This window comes from Maylandia zebra, linkage group LG22 (assembly GCF_041146795.1).
Source record: "Maylandia zebra isolate NMK-2024a linkage group LG22, Mzebra_GT3a, whole genome shotgun sequence".
Taxonomy (NCBI): Eukaryota; Metazoa; Chordata; class Actinopteri; order Cichliformes; family Cichlidae; genus Maylandia; species Maylandia zebra.
Window position 1 is genome coordinate 26,112,133 of NC_135187.1, and position 15,682 is coordinate 26,127,814.

The following is a 15,682-nucleotide window of genomic DNA, read 5'->3' on the forward strand; positions in this document are numbered from 1 at the left end:
GCTATCGGGGTGGGTCGGGCCCCTTCTGCGGGCTCTGGGGCTGGGGCTCGGTCTACTCTGGCACAGCTGACTTCCGGCAGAGCCCGCGGGCACATCACTGCACACCGCGGGCACATCACTGCAGCCCCCTCTGGCTTCTGCTCCGTGGCTGCTGGGTGACCCCTTGTCTGGGGCTCTCATCAGCTCTTCCCAGGAGGGTGGCACAGATGCCCGTCTGATAGTCTGATTGTAGTGAGCAGAACTGGTGCAAAGTTTGCAATGTTGTTGAGGAGAGTTTCTTGTGGATATTTCTCTCAGATTTTTGTCAGGATGGTCTGGACTGTGTCGTTTCTGATGGAGCGGGAGAAGACGGCCTTTTCTCCATTGCTGTGAGAGTTTTGAAGACTCGATCCAAAAGGGTCTTTGTGACACTGGTGGAGAGTCTGCTCAGACTCTGAGAGGACATGTTCAAGAGGGCGTGAGGAGGAAATTCCCAGAAGCCCTGCAAGACATGTGGAACACCTTTCACCACTTCCTGTTTGGAGGTTTGTGCTTCTTGCTTCTTCTCTTTAAAGCAGGGGCAGGGAACTCCAGGCCTCGAGAGCCAGTGTAGGACACCGGCTCAGTAGAGTGAGTACTCAGTACTGGTTTTTTGAGGCAACAAGTTTCCAAACATTATTCTGATGACAGTACAAAACTTGACTTTTACCTCGAGGTTGAGGAAAATTCTAGTTGTTTCTTTCTTGCGTTGTCACATTTACAAGAATTACAGAAATCTAAAAAGTGTTCCAGTAAATATGTTGTTATACTGCAAGAGCATCACAAGCATTCAACATGAAACCTTCCCAGCTTGGGGAAAAAACACAGGGTGATCCTGAGATTTAATGAAGAAACAGCAGCTTCAGATAAGACTTTCTGGTAGCTGAGATCAGCACCGTGTTAAGCACGAACACTTTGACCAGACTTTGTGCGTGTACATTTTTATCCACAAAGTTGTTGAAAGGATGCAAAACCCATCAGAGTATGGATGACATGTAACAGTAAAAGACACTGAATTAAAACAAATGTGATTGAACAGAAGATTTCCAACAAAGACATAACACAGCCACAAAAATAAAAGGGTTAAAGTATTTTAAAAAATTCAAAATTAAGATAAAAACAACTATTTGTATCAAGTTATGTCACATTTTCTCAAAAACAATAAAAGTAATAAAGTAAAATAGTTATTCAAATAAAAAAATTAAGTATAAAATATAAGAAAATGTTTGGTTTGTAGTGCCACCTTTTGTGTAGGAACACTTGAGTAAAAATGTCATTGATCCAGCGTTGATGAGTCATATCAAGAAGTCAAAGCCTTTATGCCTTAGACTTTATGGACGCAGCTTTTTGTCGTTAATTTCTGAACTCTTGTGCTGCTTTTCCCTAACTCAGTAAGCCGTTGTAGAAATGACAAAATAAAGTAAATAGTGCACAGCGTGCGGTTGCTTTTTGTTACCCACTGATCACCGGTTACAAGTTGACTTCTTAAATTAATCTGTTTTTATTATTATATCAAACGTCATGTATCTGTTTCTGTCTCATCTCTCGTGCAAATTTCAGACAGGTGCTTTAAAAGCTTCACCTCAATGCCGTGACCCGGATTCGAACCGGGGTTGCTGCGGCCACAACGCAGAGTACTAACCACTATACGATCACGGCTGGTCAGAAAATGATCATCTGCAATCTTTATTGTGTTTTTTCCTTCATATCGATCTCAAACTCTGTGTCTACGGTGCGCACATTTACGCACGTGGCACAGTAACAGTATCTGCATTAACACAGGGACCTCGCGTGGTCTGACCGTAAATACATTTTGGTGCTCTTCTGCACATCGTGCAGGTCAGATGTAACATGCAGATTCCAGTTTTTATGGTGAAGTAAGAAAAAAAGAAGCAAGATCCAGACTGTAACTGGCAGTGAAAAGCACGAAATGTTTGTAGTTCTAATGTTGATACGACCTAAAAGTGTCAAACTTAAAATGTACAGTCCTGCTTAGTGGGTTTAAAATGGACTCCTGTGGATTGGAGGTGACTGACTACATGGACTTTCAGTCTGCAGCTGACCAGCCGTGATCGTATAGTGGTTAGTACTCTGCGTTGTGGCCGCAGCAACCCCGGTTCGAATCCGGGTCACGGCATTGAGGTGAAGCTTTTAAAGCACCTGTCTGAAATTTGCACGAGAGATGAGACAAAAACAGATACATGACGTTTGATATAATAATAAAAACAGATTAATTTAAGAAGTCAACTTGTAACCGGTGATCAGTGGGTAACAAAAAGCAACCGCACGCTGTGCACTATTTACTTTATTTTGTCATTTCTACAACGGCTTACTGAGTTAGGGAAAAGCAGCACAAGAGTTCAGAAATTAACGACAAAAAGCTGCGTCCATAAAGTCTAAGGCATAAAGGCTTTGACTTCTTGATATGACTCATCAACGCTGGATCAATGACATTTTTACTTATGTGTTCCTACACAAAAGGTGGCACTACAAACCAAACATTTTCTTATATTTTATACTTAATTTTTTTATTTGAATAACTATTTTACTTTATTACTTTTATTGTTTTTGAGAAAATGTGACATAACTTGATACAAATAGTTGTTTTTATCTTAATTTTGAATTTTTTAAAATACTTTAACCCTTTTATTTTTGTGGCTGTGTTATGTCTTTGTTGGAAATCTTCTGTTCAATCACATTTGTTTTAATTCAGTGTCTTTTACTGTTACATGTCATCCATACTCTGATGGGTTTTGCATCCTTTCAACAACTTTGTGGATAAAAATGTACACGCACAAAGTCTGGTCAAAGTGTTCGTGCTTAACACGGTGCTGATCTCAGCTACCAGAAAGTCTTATCTGAAGCTGCTGTTTCTTCATTAAATCTCAGGATCACCTGTGTTTTTTCCCCAAGCTGGGAAGGTTTCATGTTGAATGCTTGTGATGCTCTTGCAGTATAACAACATATTTACTGGAACACTTTTTAGATTTCTGTAATTCTTGTAAATGTGACAACGCAAGAAAGAAACAACTAGAATTTTCCTCAACCTCGAGGTAAAAGTCAAGTTTTGTACTGTCATCAGAATAATGATTAGAGTTTCAATCATTATTCAATTACACACGTGTTTCATAAGGAGTTGGAGCAGGTGGACAATCAGTCAATCGGTGCAGCCTAAAGGCATTAAGTGACAAATAATTGAGCAAAGGAAACACATGATCACATCTTGCCACAAGAGGGCGGTAAAGGCATAAAATAAGATAAGATAAGATAAGATAAGATAAGATAGAACTTTATTAATCCCTCGGGTGGGTTCCTCTGGGAAATTCGACTTCCAAAAAAAGCACAGCAACGACCGAAGTTACAGTTACAGAATTGTTATATATATATATATATATACACACACACACACACACACACACACACACACACACACACACACACACACACATATATAAATACAGAGACAAATATAATTAAAATATACAAAGGGGATAAATAGAATAAATAGGAATAAAAAATAAAAATACAAGTGAATTGCACATTTCAAGTATTGAGTCTATTGCACTGTTGACTATTTACAAAAAGTATTGCACAAAAGGTATTGTACAGTGAGGTGAAGAGGCACTACAGCTTAGTTGTTCCCCCCTCCTTTGTCCTCCTGTTTCCCCTCCCTCTCCCCTCCAGAGAGGAGTTAAACAGTCTGATGGCGTGTGGGACAAAGGAGTTTTTAAGTCTGTTAGTTCTTGTCTTGGGGAGAAGCAACCTGTCACTGAACAGACTCTTCTGGTTGTTTATGACCGTGTGCAGAGGATGCCCAGCAGTTTCTTTAATGTCCTTTTCTCTGCCACTGTCACCAGAGTGTCCAGCTTCATGCCGACCACAGAGCCAGCCTTCCTGATCAGTTTTTCCAGCCTGGATGAGTCCTTCTTTGCTGTGCTGCTCCCCCAGCACACCACAGCATAGAAAAGTACTCCAGCAACCACCGACTGGTAAAACATCCTCAGGAGCTTCCTGCAGATGTTAAAAGACCTCAGCCTCCTGAGGAAGTACAGTCGGCTTTGGGCTTTTTTATACAGGTGCTCTGTGTTGCATGACCAGTCCAGTTTATTGTCCACCCACAGCCCGAGGTACTTGTACTTGTTGACCACCTCCACCTCCTCCCCCTCTATCTGAACCGGCAGTGGACCTGCTCTAGACCTCCCGAAGTCCACAACCAGTTCCTTAGTCTTTGAGGTGTTGAGTTGCAGGTGGTTTGTGTGACTCCATGCGACAAAGTTCCTCACCAGACTTCTGTACTCCTCTTCCTGATCATCCCAGATACACCCCATGATGGCTGTGTCGTCTGCAAACTTCTGAATGTGGCATAATTCAGAGTTGTAGCAGAAGTCAGAGGTGTACAGGGTGAAGAGAAGAGGGGACAGCACAGTTCCCTGTGGTGCTCCTGTGCTGCTGACCACAGTGTCAGACGTGATGTCCTTCAGCCTGACGTACTGTGGTCTGTCGGTGAGGTAGTCGCAGTGTTGGGAAGGTTACTTTTAAAATGTATTCCATTACAGAATACAGAATACATGCCCCAAAATGTATTCTGTAACGTATTCCGTTACGTTACTCAATGACAGTAACGTATTCTGAATACTTTGGATTACTTAATATATTATCATGCTTTTTACAACAACGTGAATGTACTATTGCTGTGTGATTTATTACTGTTACTGAAGGTCCGCGACTCCGAACTGTAGTAAAGGGACCTCTGACTAATACGGCGGGGTCCCTGTCGGCTCGTAGCCGAAAACTAGCTTTACTTTGTTGTGTGGGTCAACTTTTCTTGCGAGAGACAGAGAGAGGCGTTGAAAGACTGCTCCAACGGAACTTATTGTTTTCGGAGGAAAACACGAACACGGTGTACAGTCGAGTCTTAATAGCTTACTTACAACTGGGCTCGTCAGGCACTCTTCTTGGCTGAAGTGGTTATTATTATATTTACATGCTTCCAGCTCCCGTTTTTCCTCGATGACAACTCGTACCTTTCCACTCCCCTTTTTCTCCCTCCTCGCGCTCACAGACACATAACGTGTATGGCGGTCCATTCTCCCTGCAACACGGACTACACTGCCCATGATGCTACATTCTTTAGAGCTATGCTTGTAGCATTCTGCCTGTTAGCTTAGCACAACAACGAAAAGGCGCTCTCTCACCCAGGAAACACACAGTCGCAGAGAGAGAGAGAGCGTCGCCCTGTAACCATGGCAACCGTAACGCTGCCGCCTGGAACAACAGAACTTAGCTGTCAAACAAAACCCAAACAGTCCTGACCCGCGACAAAATGAAACAGGAAAGTACCGCAGTGTAATCCATTTATTTCAACAAAGTAACTGTATTCTGAATACCACCCTTTTAAACGGTAACTGTAACGGAATACAGTTACTCATATTTTGTATTTTAAATACGTAACGGCGGTACATGTATTCCGTTACTCCCCAACACTGGGTAGTCGGATATCCAAGCCACCAGGCAGGGGTCCACCTCCATCCTGTTCAGTTTTTCCTGAAGCATACAGGGCCGGATGGTATTAAAGGCACTGGAAAAGTCAAGAAACAGGATCCTGACCGTGCCTTTTCCCCCATCCAGGTGTGAGTGGGCTCTGTGTAGGAGGTACAGGATGGCATCCTCCACTCCGACACCCGCCTTGTATGCAAACTGTAGTGGGTCCTGGGCATGTTGCACCTGTGGTCGGAGGAGGTTGAGGAAGAGCCGCTCTAGAGTCTTCATAAGATGTGACGTCAGTGCCACCGGTCGGAAGTCATTCAGCTCATTGGGCCGGTTCCTTTTGGGGACCGGGACGATGCAGGATGTCTTCCATAGGGCGGGCACTCTCCCCAGTCGCAGACTGAGATTGAAGACTCGTTGTAGCGGCTCCCCAAGTTCAGCAGCACACGCCTTTAGCATCCTAGGACACACCTTGTCTGGGCCTGCTGCCTTCCTGGGGCGAAGCTTCCTCAGTTGTCTCCTGACCTGATCCACTGTGACACTGGGAGATGTTTGGGAGGAGGGGGGGGGGAGATGTCTTGCTGCTGAGAGAGGGATTGGAGGAGGGGGGTGTCATGGTGTCAGGAAGGGGGGGAAGCGAGGGAGGTAGGAGAGTGGGGAGAGGACTCTGTAGTAAAGGTGAGGGTGAGGGTGGGGGGGTTGTGGGCTGGTCAAACCTGTTGAAGAAGTTGTTGAGTTCGTTTGCCTTCTCCACAGTCCCCCCCACTGTGCTTTTCTTGGTGTTGTGGCCTGTGATGGTTTTCACACCATTCCAGACCTCCCTCATATTGTTCCTCTCCAACTTCTGCTCCACCTTCCTCCTGTAGGTGTCCTTTGCTTCCCTCAGGCAGCGTTTCACCTCCCGCTGTGCTGCTTTCATCTCCTCCTTCACTTGCTCCTGAAAGCCTTCTTCTTCATATTGAGGACAGCTTTGACTTCCTGTGTTACCCACGGTTTGTCTAATCAGTTCCCAGAACTTAAAAAATGTTTGGAAACTCGTTGCCTCAAAACACCTGTACTGAGTGCTCACTCTACATCCTGACTCAGTACTCAGGACGTAGAGTGAGAAGAGAACAAAAGACAAAAAATGGAAACGCACACAAACAACTAGTCACCACTTAAAGTGTGAAGCTCCCCAAAATGAAATCATATCCACTCTGCCGTGACCCGGATTCGAACCGGGGTTGCTGCGGCCACAACGCAGAGTACTAACCACTATACGATCACGGCTGGTCAGAAAATGATCATCTGCAATCTTTATTGTGTTTATTCCTTCATATCGATCTCAAACTCTGTGTCTACGGTGCGCACATTTACGCACGTGGCACAGTAACAGTATCTGCATTAACACAGGGACCTCGCGTGGTCTGACCGTAAATACATTTTGGTGCTCTTCTGCACATCGTGCAGGTCAGCTGTTACACGCAGATTCCAGTTTTTATGGTGAAGTAAGAAAAAAAGAAGCAAGATCCAGACTGTAACTGGCAGTGAAAAGCACGAAATGTTTGTAGTTCTAATGTTGATACGACCTAAAAGTGTCAAACTTAAAACGTACAGTCCTGCTTAGTGGGTTTAAAATGGACTCCTGTGGATTGGAGGTGACTGACTACATGGACTTTCAGTCTGCAGCTGACCAGCCGTGATCGTATAGTGGTTAGTACTCTGCGTTGTGGCCGCAGCAACCCCGGTTCGAATCCGGGTCACGGCATTGAGGTGAAGCTTTTAAAGCACCTGTCTGAAATTTGCACGAGAGATGAGACAAAAACAGATACATGACGTTTGATATAATAATAAAAACAGATTAATTTAAGAAGTCAACTTGTAACCGGTGATCAGTGGGTAACAAAAAGCAACCGCACGCTGTGCACTATTTACTTTATTTTGTCATTTCTACAACGGCTTACTGAAAAGCAGCACAAGAGTTCAGAAATTAACGACAAAAAGCTGCGTCCATAAAGTCTAAGGCATAAAGGCTTTGACTTCTTGATATGACTCATCAACGCTGGATCAATGACATTTTTACTCATGTGTTCCTACACAAAAGGTGGCACTACAAACCAAACATTTTCTTATATTTTATACTTAATTTTTTATTTGAATTAATGTCTATTTTACTTTATTATATTAATTTTATTTGAGAAAATGTGACATAACTTGATACAAACAGCTGTTTTTAAAGATCATTTCGATTTTTTTGTTAAATACTTTAACCCTTTTATTTTTGTGGCTGTGTTATGTCTTTGTTGGAAATCTTAAATCTAACCTAAAATTCAGTGTCTTTTACTGTTACATGTCATCCATACTCTGATGGGTTTTGCACCCTTTTAAGAACTTTGTGGATAAAAATGTACACGCACAAAAGTCTGGTCAAAGTGTTTGTCCTTAACACGGTGCTGATCTCAGCTACCAGAAAGTCTTATCTGAAGCTGCTGTTTGTTCCTTAAATCTCAGGATCACCCTGTGTTTTTTCCCCAAGCTGGCAATGTTTCACGTTAAATAAAGAATCAAAGAAATCCTGACTGTGTGTCATTTCCTCGAGCGAGTTGTTCAAAGATTCAAGATTCAGAGTGTTTATTGTCATGTATACAGAAGAAATAGCATTTCTCTGTGCAATGAAATTCTTCCTTTCCTGTCCATACGCAAATGCCAAGTTAGGGTAAGGGTTAAAGGAACAAGATAAAAATAAGTATAAAAATAAGAAAAAATATGAAGATAAATAAAGATAAAAATAAGGATAAAAATAACGAAAGATAAAAACACAAGTACAAAAATAAGTGTAGACAAGTGAGGTATGCAGATGTCAATGTAGATGGATGTACAAAGGAGCTTAATGTGCAAAATGAACTTAGTGTGCAACGTCCCCTGTTGTGCAAATTGCAGTTGAGTTACGTCAGCTGTTCAGGAGTCTGATAGCAGTGGGGCTGAAGGAGTTGTTGAGTCGGGACATTCTGGATTTCACACTTCTAAACCTTCGTCTCGAGGGCAGAAGTGTGAACAGTTCGTGTTGAGGGTGTGTGGGGTCTTTGTGGGTGGAGGCAGGTCTCCTCTGGACTCTGCGATGGTAGATGCTCTGCAGAGAGGGCAGCAGAGTCCTGATGATCTTCTCCGCAGTTGTTATCACTCTCTGCAGGCGTTTGCGATCCATAGCAGTAGTTCTACCATACCATGCAGTGATGCAGCTGGTCAATGTGCTCTCCACAGTGCAGCTGTAGAAGCTGCTGAGGATCTTGGCCAACATACCAAATTTCCTCAGCCTCCTCAGGAAATACAGCCGCTGCTGAGCCTTCTTGACCAGCTGTGTGGTGTTCAGTGTCCAAGTGAGGTCCTCACTGATGTGAAAGCTGAGGTGCCAAAAGCTGCTCACCCTCTCCACTTCATTCTCCTGGATAAACAGCGGCTGGCGAGGCCTCTTCTTCTTGTTCATGTCCACTATCATCTCCTTTCTGTGTGCTCATACTCACATTCACAATTTGACATGTTTTTCTCAAAAACTTAAATGCTTGTGATGCTCCTGCACAATAACAATATATTTACTGAAGCACTTTTTAGGTTTCTGTAAATCTTGTGAATGTGATAACTCAAGAAAGAAGTAATTATGATTTTTCTAAACCTCAAGGTAAAAGTCAGAGGTCAAGTTTTCTGAAAATGTTCTTATGCGATAACTGAAGGACGGGGCAATGTATACCTTTTAAACTGATACCTTTATCAGTGGTTTTCTCAGTTTCTGTAATCCGATTACTTTTTTCAGGTAACGAGTAAAGTAAGGGATTACTATTGCAAAAACGGTAATTAGATTACCGTTACTTTCCCGTAGGAACGCTGCGTTACTAAAACCGTGATTTTTTGCGAGAATGTCTCACGACAGTGACGTAAGCAAGTGCGACGTTTGTGACAACAGCTGTGTGCAGAGCAACAATGGATAATATATCGAGTGCGGGAGAGAATGTGAGCGTGCAGCGTTTAAAGTGTGGAAGTACTGACCTTACTTTGAGTTTGATTCCATAAAAAGTGACAAAAACATTAGTGTCCGTTGTGCGTGGGAAGAAAACTTCTTTTTACAGCAAAAAAACTCCTAAACTTCCAAGCAAGCACTGAGTGCGCTACCACGTAATGGGAAACTCACAGAGAAACTCGCGGATTCTTCCACTGACCGCTGCGGCACACCTGCACCAGGGTAAACCTCCACCTGCCCGACTCCTGCTTTACAGGTGAAAATAGAGCAACAGGACCGCTGAGTCTTTGATGTTATTTATTTTCTGCTGTGCTTTACTTGCATCTCAAAGAGTGAGTGTAAACACAAATATATATATATATATATATATATATATATATATATATATATATATATATATATATATATATATATATATATTTATTTATTTTATGTGCTGGAATGTGCAGAAAATAGGTTTGAATATTAAACAAATTTCTTCCAGTCAGAGAATGTTGCATATAATTACATTTTTTGCTCAATGCATAAAGTTAAAAGATTAAAACTAATAAAACAAGTTTTAAAAAGGAACTTTTCCATTTGATTACATTTTGTATGATGAATTATGTAGAAAAAGTAGAATTGGGCTGAAAGATCTATCACTTTATCACCTATTCAGGTTGTAAATCGTGTTTTTAAAAAGTAACTAAGTAACTAAGCAATTAATTACTTTTGAAAATAAGTAATCAGTAAAGTAACGGGATTACTTTTTTGGGGAAGTAATCAGTAATTAATTACTGATTACTTTTTTCAAGTAACTTGACCAACACTGGTCACTAATAGGGATGGGTATCGAAACCCGGTTCCTGTTGAGAACCGGTTCCCACTGTTTCAATTCCTTGGAATTGTTTGCCATTTTTGCAAACGATTCCCTTATCGATTCCAGTCGCCCCGAATGACGTCACCACGTTGCTGAGCGTCGCTTACCTGGCAGGAAACACGGTGCCTAAGTGCAGGGCTGGGACAAAAAATCAGCCCGGGCATTTTGACTAGAGACCGGCCCACCAGGTATTACAGGAAAAACCATAAAGCCTTTGAATGAAAACAAACGTTGTTGTGACAGTGATGTACACTGTCTTGTTGGTACATATGTATCAATCTAATAAACTTAAACCTACACCATCCTCCCCATTCTGGTATTCTAAACAGTACTTAGCCGAAACCCAAAGACTGCTTGGTTGAGTTAACTTCTTGAACTATCTACAACATATGGTGGAAACCTGACATTAAGACAGAAAAGACTAGAGGTGAGACATGACCATTACTGAATATTAAAAATAATAATTGACAGATTTAGTGATATTTTCATAAACTATTTATTTACCATATCAATAAACAGCATGGCAGGGCAAAATATTTTTTCTAACATGGCAACCTTTTAAAAGTGAAGGGAGACAGAAAGACACGTGAGAACGAATAAAACTTAACTGACTTTTTGATGGCATTTTACACAAAGTACTAGTACAGTATCTAGAAAATGTGGGAAAATACTGGCATCATGTACAGTACTTTCTTCTGAAGTAATTATGTTGGGACCCTGAAAAAAACTTACTATGTACAATAATGAATTTCTATAAATTTGACATCAGATGAAAACTTTGGTTGTAAGATTCGGATAATTATTTGTTAAAAGCTTGAAATTTTAAATGAGAATAAGAAAGAAAAGTATTTCTTTGTGCCCCCCTCTCCCTGTTAATGCCCTACCTGGCCCCCCTGGCAAAACTTTGCTAGACCCGCCATTGCACAGTTACCAGCTGTCAGTTTAAAGGTGCTTCTGCTGTTTAACGCGACCTCCGCTAGTTTCCTCTTTCTGGCACAAAGCGGGAGATAAACAAGCAAGAGAGACGGGACTTGCGGCAGAAACGCTGATCATTGATCAGTTTCATGATTGAAGTAGCAGCAGGAGAGGGAGGGGGGAGAATGAGAGAAGAGGCAGCTGACAGCATAAAGACAGAATAAATCCAGCTTTTTGTCTTTTTTTTTATTGTAGCTGAAGTACAGAACAAATCGCGTTTATTTTCAGCTCAATACAAAACACGTAATATTAACTCTGAATACCAGAGGTATAGGCAACTCGACTAACTAACCTTATGAATAAAATAAAGTTCACCAGTAACATCATAGCACCCACCCAACTGTATCGAAACTCCATCATGCTAGCTAGTACGCAGTACGAGTTATTGTAACTGACTGTAAAAAGTTAGCACAACGAAAATAAACTCCACCTAAACTTGGTTTATATCTGACCCAGATAGACTGCAGGTCATAACTTCTTACCTGAAGCTCATTTCACCTGACAGTCGGACCGGCGGCCGCCTTGGGTCTCTCCTCCTCCGCCTCCCCTTTCCCCCATCCACCTGCTGGCCTCCACCACTTGCTAATTTTACTGAATCTGTGAAAGCTCCACCATAGCCACTACCAAACAATTGAGTTATTTTTACACGTTTGCCAGCATCTGTCCAATCCGCCACCTTTCACTGTTTACACGGTTACGGAAAAGAAAGACAACAACAACAAAACATCGGCCCATTTAAAACGAAAAATTACCATCGGCCCACCGGGCAAATGCCCGGTATGCCCAATGGCCAGTCCAGCTATGTTTGCGCCCCTCCCGTCTCTGCTCAGCAGAAACACAAGAGTGACGTGCAGCGTGAAGCGAAAAAAAGTGAGAGAGAGGGTAAGAGAAAGAAAAAAAACCCCCACGGCTTGCATCGTTCACTTCAAAGAGTCAGCTCTAAGAGCCATTTCGTTTGCGACCGACCCATCACTACAAAAAAAGCTACACAGGAGAGAAACCACTCAGTTGCCCTGTGTGGCAAGACATTTGGCCTCTTTGGAAATTTGAAACAACTCCTGAGGATTCACACATGGTAGAAATCCTTTGGCTGCTCAGAATGTGGAAAAACATTCAGCTCTAAGTCTGACCTGAGGGTTAACATGCGAATCCACACAGAATAGAAAAGATTCATCTGTAGCCTCAACATTAATTAAACAAACTTTCACTACCTCATATAATAATCACCAGTCTCCTGATTTGATGGTGGATGGTGCTTGGTGGGTAGAGTAGCTTTAAAGAGGAAGTGATGGAGAAGATGGAATTGGCCTTCAGAGTGTGAGAACTGCTTTTCTTCTCATGTTACTCTGTGAAGCCAGAAGATCCAGAGCACAATAGTAACACCATGTGCAAGTAATTAATGGATCAATTAATGGGTTTCTTGTCGTGTTTTTTTTTTTTTTTTCATCTCTAATCAGGGGCGGTTCTAGGATCAGAACTTTGGGGGTGCTGAGCACCCAGAGAGCTGCCCAGCCAGGCAAGATAAACCTGTCTCTGTCAGTCCCTGCATCCTTAAATATTGTCCCGAGTTCTCTCTGACTGTCTCCTTGGTGCACTTAAACCCCTGTTCCTCCCTGTCCTCATCGTCTGTTATCTTCGTCTCCATTATCAGTCATCATAATTTTACCATCTCTGTGCAAGTCTGCAAATTTCTTTATTAAATCATAAGATTCTTAAATTCATCAAGTCTCTCTGTCCCTGGGTCCTCATCACAAAACATGACATCACTGTTTTGTACATTTTAACACAATTTAATCCCCACATTTGTGAAAGAAAAGCAAAACACTTTTTTGAAAAGTCTGTAACAAAACCATCAAATCTGATAAGGGTTATTTAAATGCTGCAAAAGAAGAATGGATTGGGATAGAAAAAAATACATATCCTAACCTTAATTACTGGGGGAGAATAATGAATGATGCTCATTGTGAGTAAAAAGTAAACTGAGTGCATTTTTTGGACAGATATTCACTTTTAATGTGTATGTATAATATAATACAAATACATAAAAAACACTCCCAAAACAGAATAAATTATTACAAATAAATTATTACAAAATATTAATAAAAACTATAAAAATGGAGGCAACTTTGCCTGTGGTAGAATGTATACAATGTATAAAAAAATCTTTATTGCAGAAACTAATTTAATAATACTAATTTTGTGTTGTAAGATTTATGACTTTCATGCTTTCATAGCGGTACTTAGGAGAGCTTGACATTTTTCTCAGGTGGTACACACTGTAAAATGTTTGAGAAACACTTCTAAGTTAAGTGTATGTGTGCTTTTGGAAAACATTTAAAGCTGCTGTACAGAATCTTTGAAACAAGTTTAAAACATTTTTAGAATATAAACAGAGCATCTGCTTCTCTTTAAAGCTCCTCACTCCACCAGGGCTGTTTGGCACTTTCTGATAGAGTGCAAATGTAATGTATGTACTGCGGCTGAGGTTTTAGTAGAGTTGTGGCTGAACCACATAAAAATATATCATTAATTTTAATCTCCCCAATCAATGATAATGTTATGTTGGAATGTTGTTAAAGAGGGTCAAAAATGTTTCAACCCAGTTTGTTTTGCAGATTCTGTATAGCAGCTTTAATATAGGGAGGACACAACTTCCAGATTGTGTGAGTAAAATCAGGTTTTTTCTCTTTGTCAGTTTAACAGTTTCTGTTGTGCCTGTCACTGTTCCCTGTCTGTTTTCTTACCTGGTTCTTCCTGACCTTGTACTTTCTCCTCATGTTCCCTCTTTCCTCTCTCCCTCTTTGGACTGACAATCATACACAAATAGATTGTATTCAATTAGATGAAAAATTACATTAATATGAAAAAAATTCTAATAAGATCACTAACAAAAAGTCTTCTCTCAGTCTACTTTCAACAAAAAGGCAAATAACCACATGAACATCTAATAAAAGATATAAACATTGAAACACTGATCCAACATTATTCTTGAATGACGGATCATTTGATTTTACACTTTTACCTGAATGTGGCTCCTTTTTTTGGAAAAACTTCCTTATATCCATTATGAACCTGGCTGTCTCTCTGTACACACACACACCAGGAGTTTATAAGGTTAATGGGCATTCAGTCAGTTAGCTAGTTAGTATCCATTTCAAACAGGACAGTGGTAACCAAAAGTAGGCTGCGGACAATTTTAAGTTTTCGATTTTAAATAGGCTGTATACATTTCAATGGGAGCAACAGGACGGTCAAATGTCGCTGATTTTACTACAGAGCAGGACGGATTGTAGGGTAGCTAACATTGTCGGAAAACACGTTTTCAACACTGCAGGTTACCTGGTGTAATGCTTTTCAGCTAAAAAGAAACATGGTCTGACTCCTACCTAACTATATAAAGAGTAACTGAAGGTTAAATGCAGCTAATATGTCCTGTTTTAAGCCAGGCACTTAAACTTCCACTCCGCTGCGTCTCAGCCACCATCTCTGGCAGCAACGGCGCTAGAGCCAGAGTAGGGGAGAGCTGGAACAAACCATTTTGGGAGGGGGGGGGGGGGGTTATCTATACTTTTGTTGTTAAAATGTTACGTCTCAAACAAGTACAGTACTGTATGCTTTTTATATTTTTAGTAATGTGTCACACAAAGAGCAAATATTGTCAAAAAAAGTAAGAAATCTTTGGGGGTGCTTTGATTCCTTTTGGGGGTGCTTAAGCACCCCTAAAAATGGGCTAAAATCGCCCCTGTCTCTAATGCTGAAAGTTATTTAAGACCCCACCCCCTACTGCAGAGAGTAAGTTTTAGTTAAGGAGGAATCAATAAACCTGATAAGAAATATATTAGTGAACAAGCCAGAGTGCAATGATAAAAACATTCTGACTGATACTATGTAATACATAATTCAGTGTAAATCTGTAAGACTGTATGTGTTCAGCTGATCAGTCTGCTCTGTGTCACCAATAAATCATAGTTTTAAATACTTGATGACACTTTGCCTTGTGTGTAAATAGGTGTGAACACTGCAACATTATTATTATGGTACATGAAATTTCTAAATGTTAGGTGTATTCTGAGTTTGTGGGACAGTTAGTCCCTTCATTCTTGGAGATTAACTTCAAAGCTGCTCTGAGTCCTGTAACATTCTTGGTTTAAGAGCAGAACTGAAGTGAAGTCCAGTCATTGAGATAAATTTCATAGCAGACGGTAGGAGTGGTCCGAGTCCAAAATAGATCTAAGTGTGCAGAGTCACTGCTGCCTTCAGTGACCATTCACCATTCACTCCCTGAGACAGCAGTGGGCCAAATCTATTATGTCAGATAATTTGAAACTCCTTCAGGGGCTGATACAACGAGT

The 15,682-nt window shown here is 41.1% G+C and overlaps 1 long non-coding RNA gene and 4 other non-coding genes across 5 annotated transcripts; 2 read left to right on the forward strand and 3 right to left on the reverse strand.

Moving 5' to 3' along the window:
* Window positions 1–1,605: 1,605 nt before the first annotated feature.
* Window positions 1,606–1,677, reverse strand: trnah-gug (transfer RNA histidin (anticodon GUG)). The gene has a single exon. It is a non-coding gene; the product is annotated as a tRNA-His (tRNA).
* Window positions 1,678–2,083: 406 nt separating this feature from the next.
* trnah-gug (transfer RNA histidin (anticodon GUG)) lies at window positions 2,084–2,155 on the forward strand. The gene has a single exon. It is a non-coding gene; the product is annotated as a tRNA-His (tRNA).
* A 4,547-nt stretch (window positions 2,156–6,702) lies between these two features.
* On the reverse strand, window positions 6,703–6,774 carry trnah-gug (transfer RNA histidin (anticodon GUG)). Its single transcript has one exon. It is a non-coding gene; the product is annotated as a tRNA-His (tRNA).
* A 406-nt stretch (window positions 6,775–7,180) lies between these two features.
* Window positions 7,181–7,252, forward strand: trnah-gug (transfer RNA histidin (anticodon GUG)). Its single transcript has one exon. It is a non-coding gene; the product is annotated as a tRNA-His (tRNA).
* A 6,600-nt stretch (window positions 7,253–13,852) lies between these two features.
* Window positions 13,853–14,798, reverse strand: LOC143414687 (uncharacterized). Its single transcript, XR_013095373.1, has 3 exons — window positions 14,670–14,798; window positions 14,353–14,414; window positions 13,853–14,136 (listed from the first exon to the last, which is right to left on the reverse strand). It is a non-coding gene; the product is annotated as an uncharacterized LOC143414687 (long non-coding RNA).
* Between the last annotated feature and the right edge of the window lie 884 nt (window positions 14,799–15,682).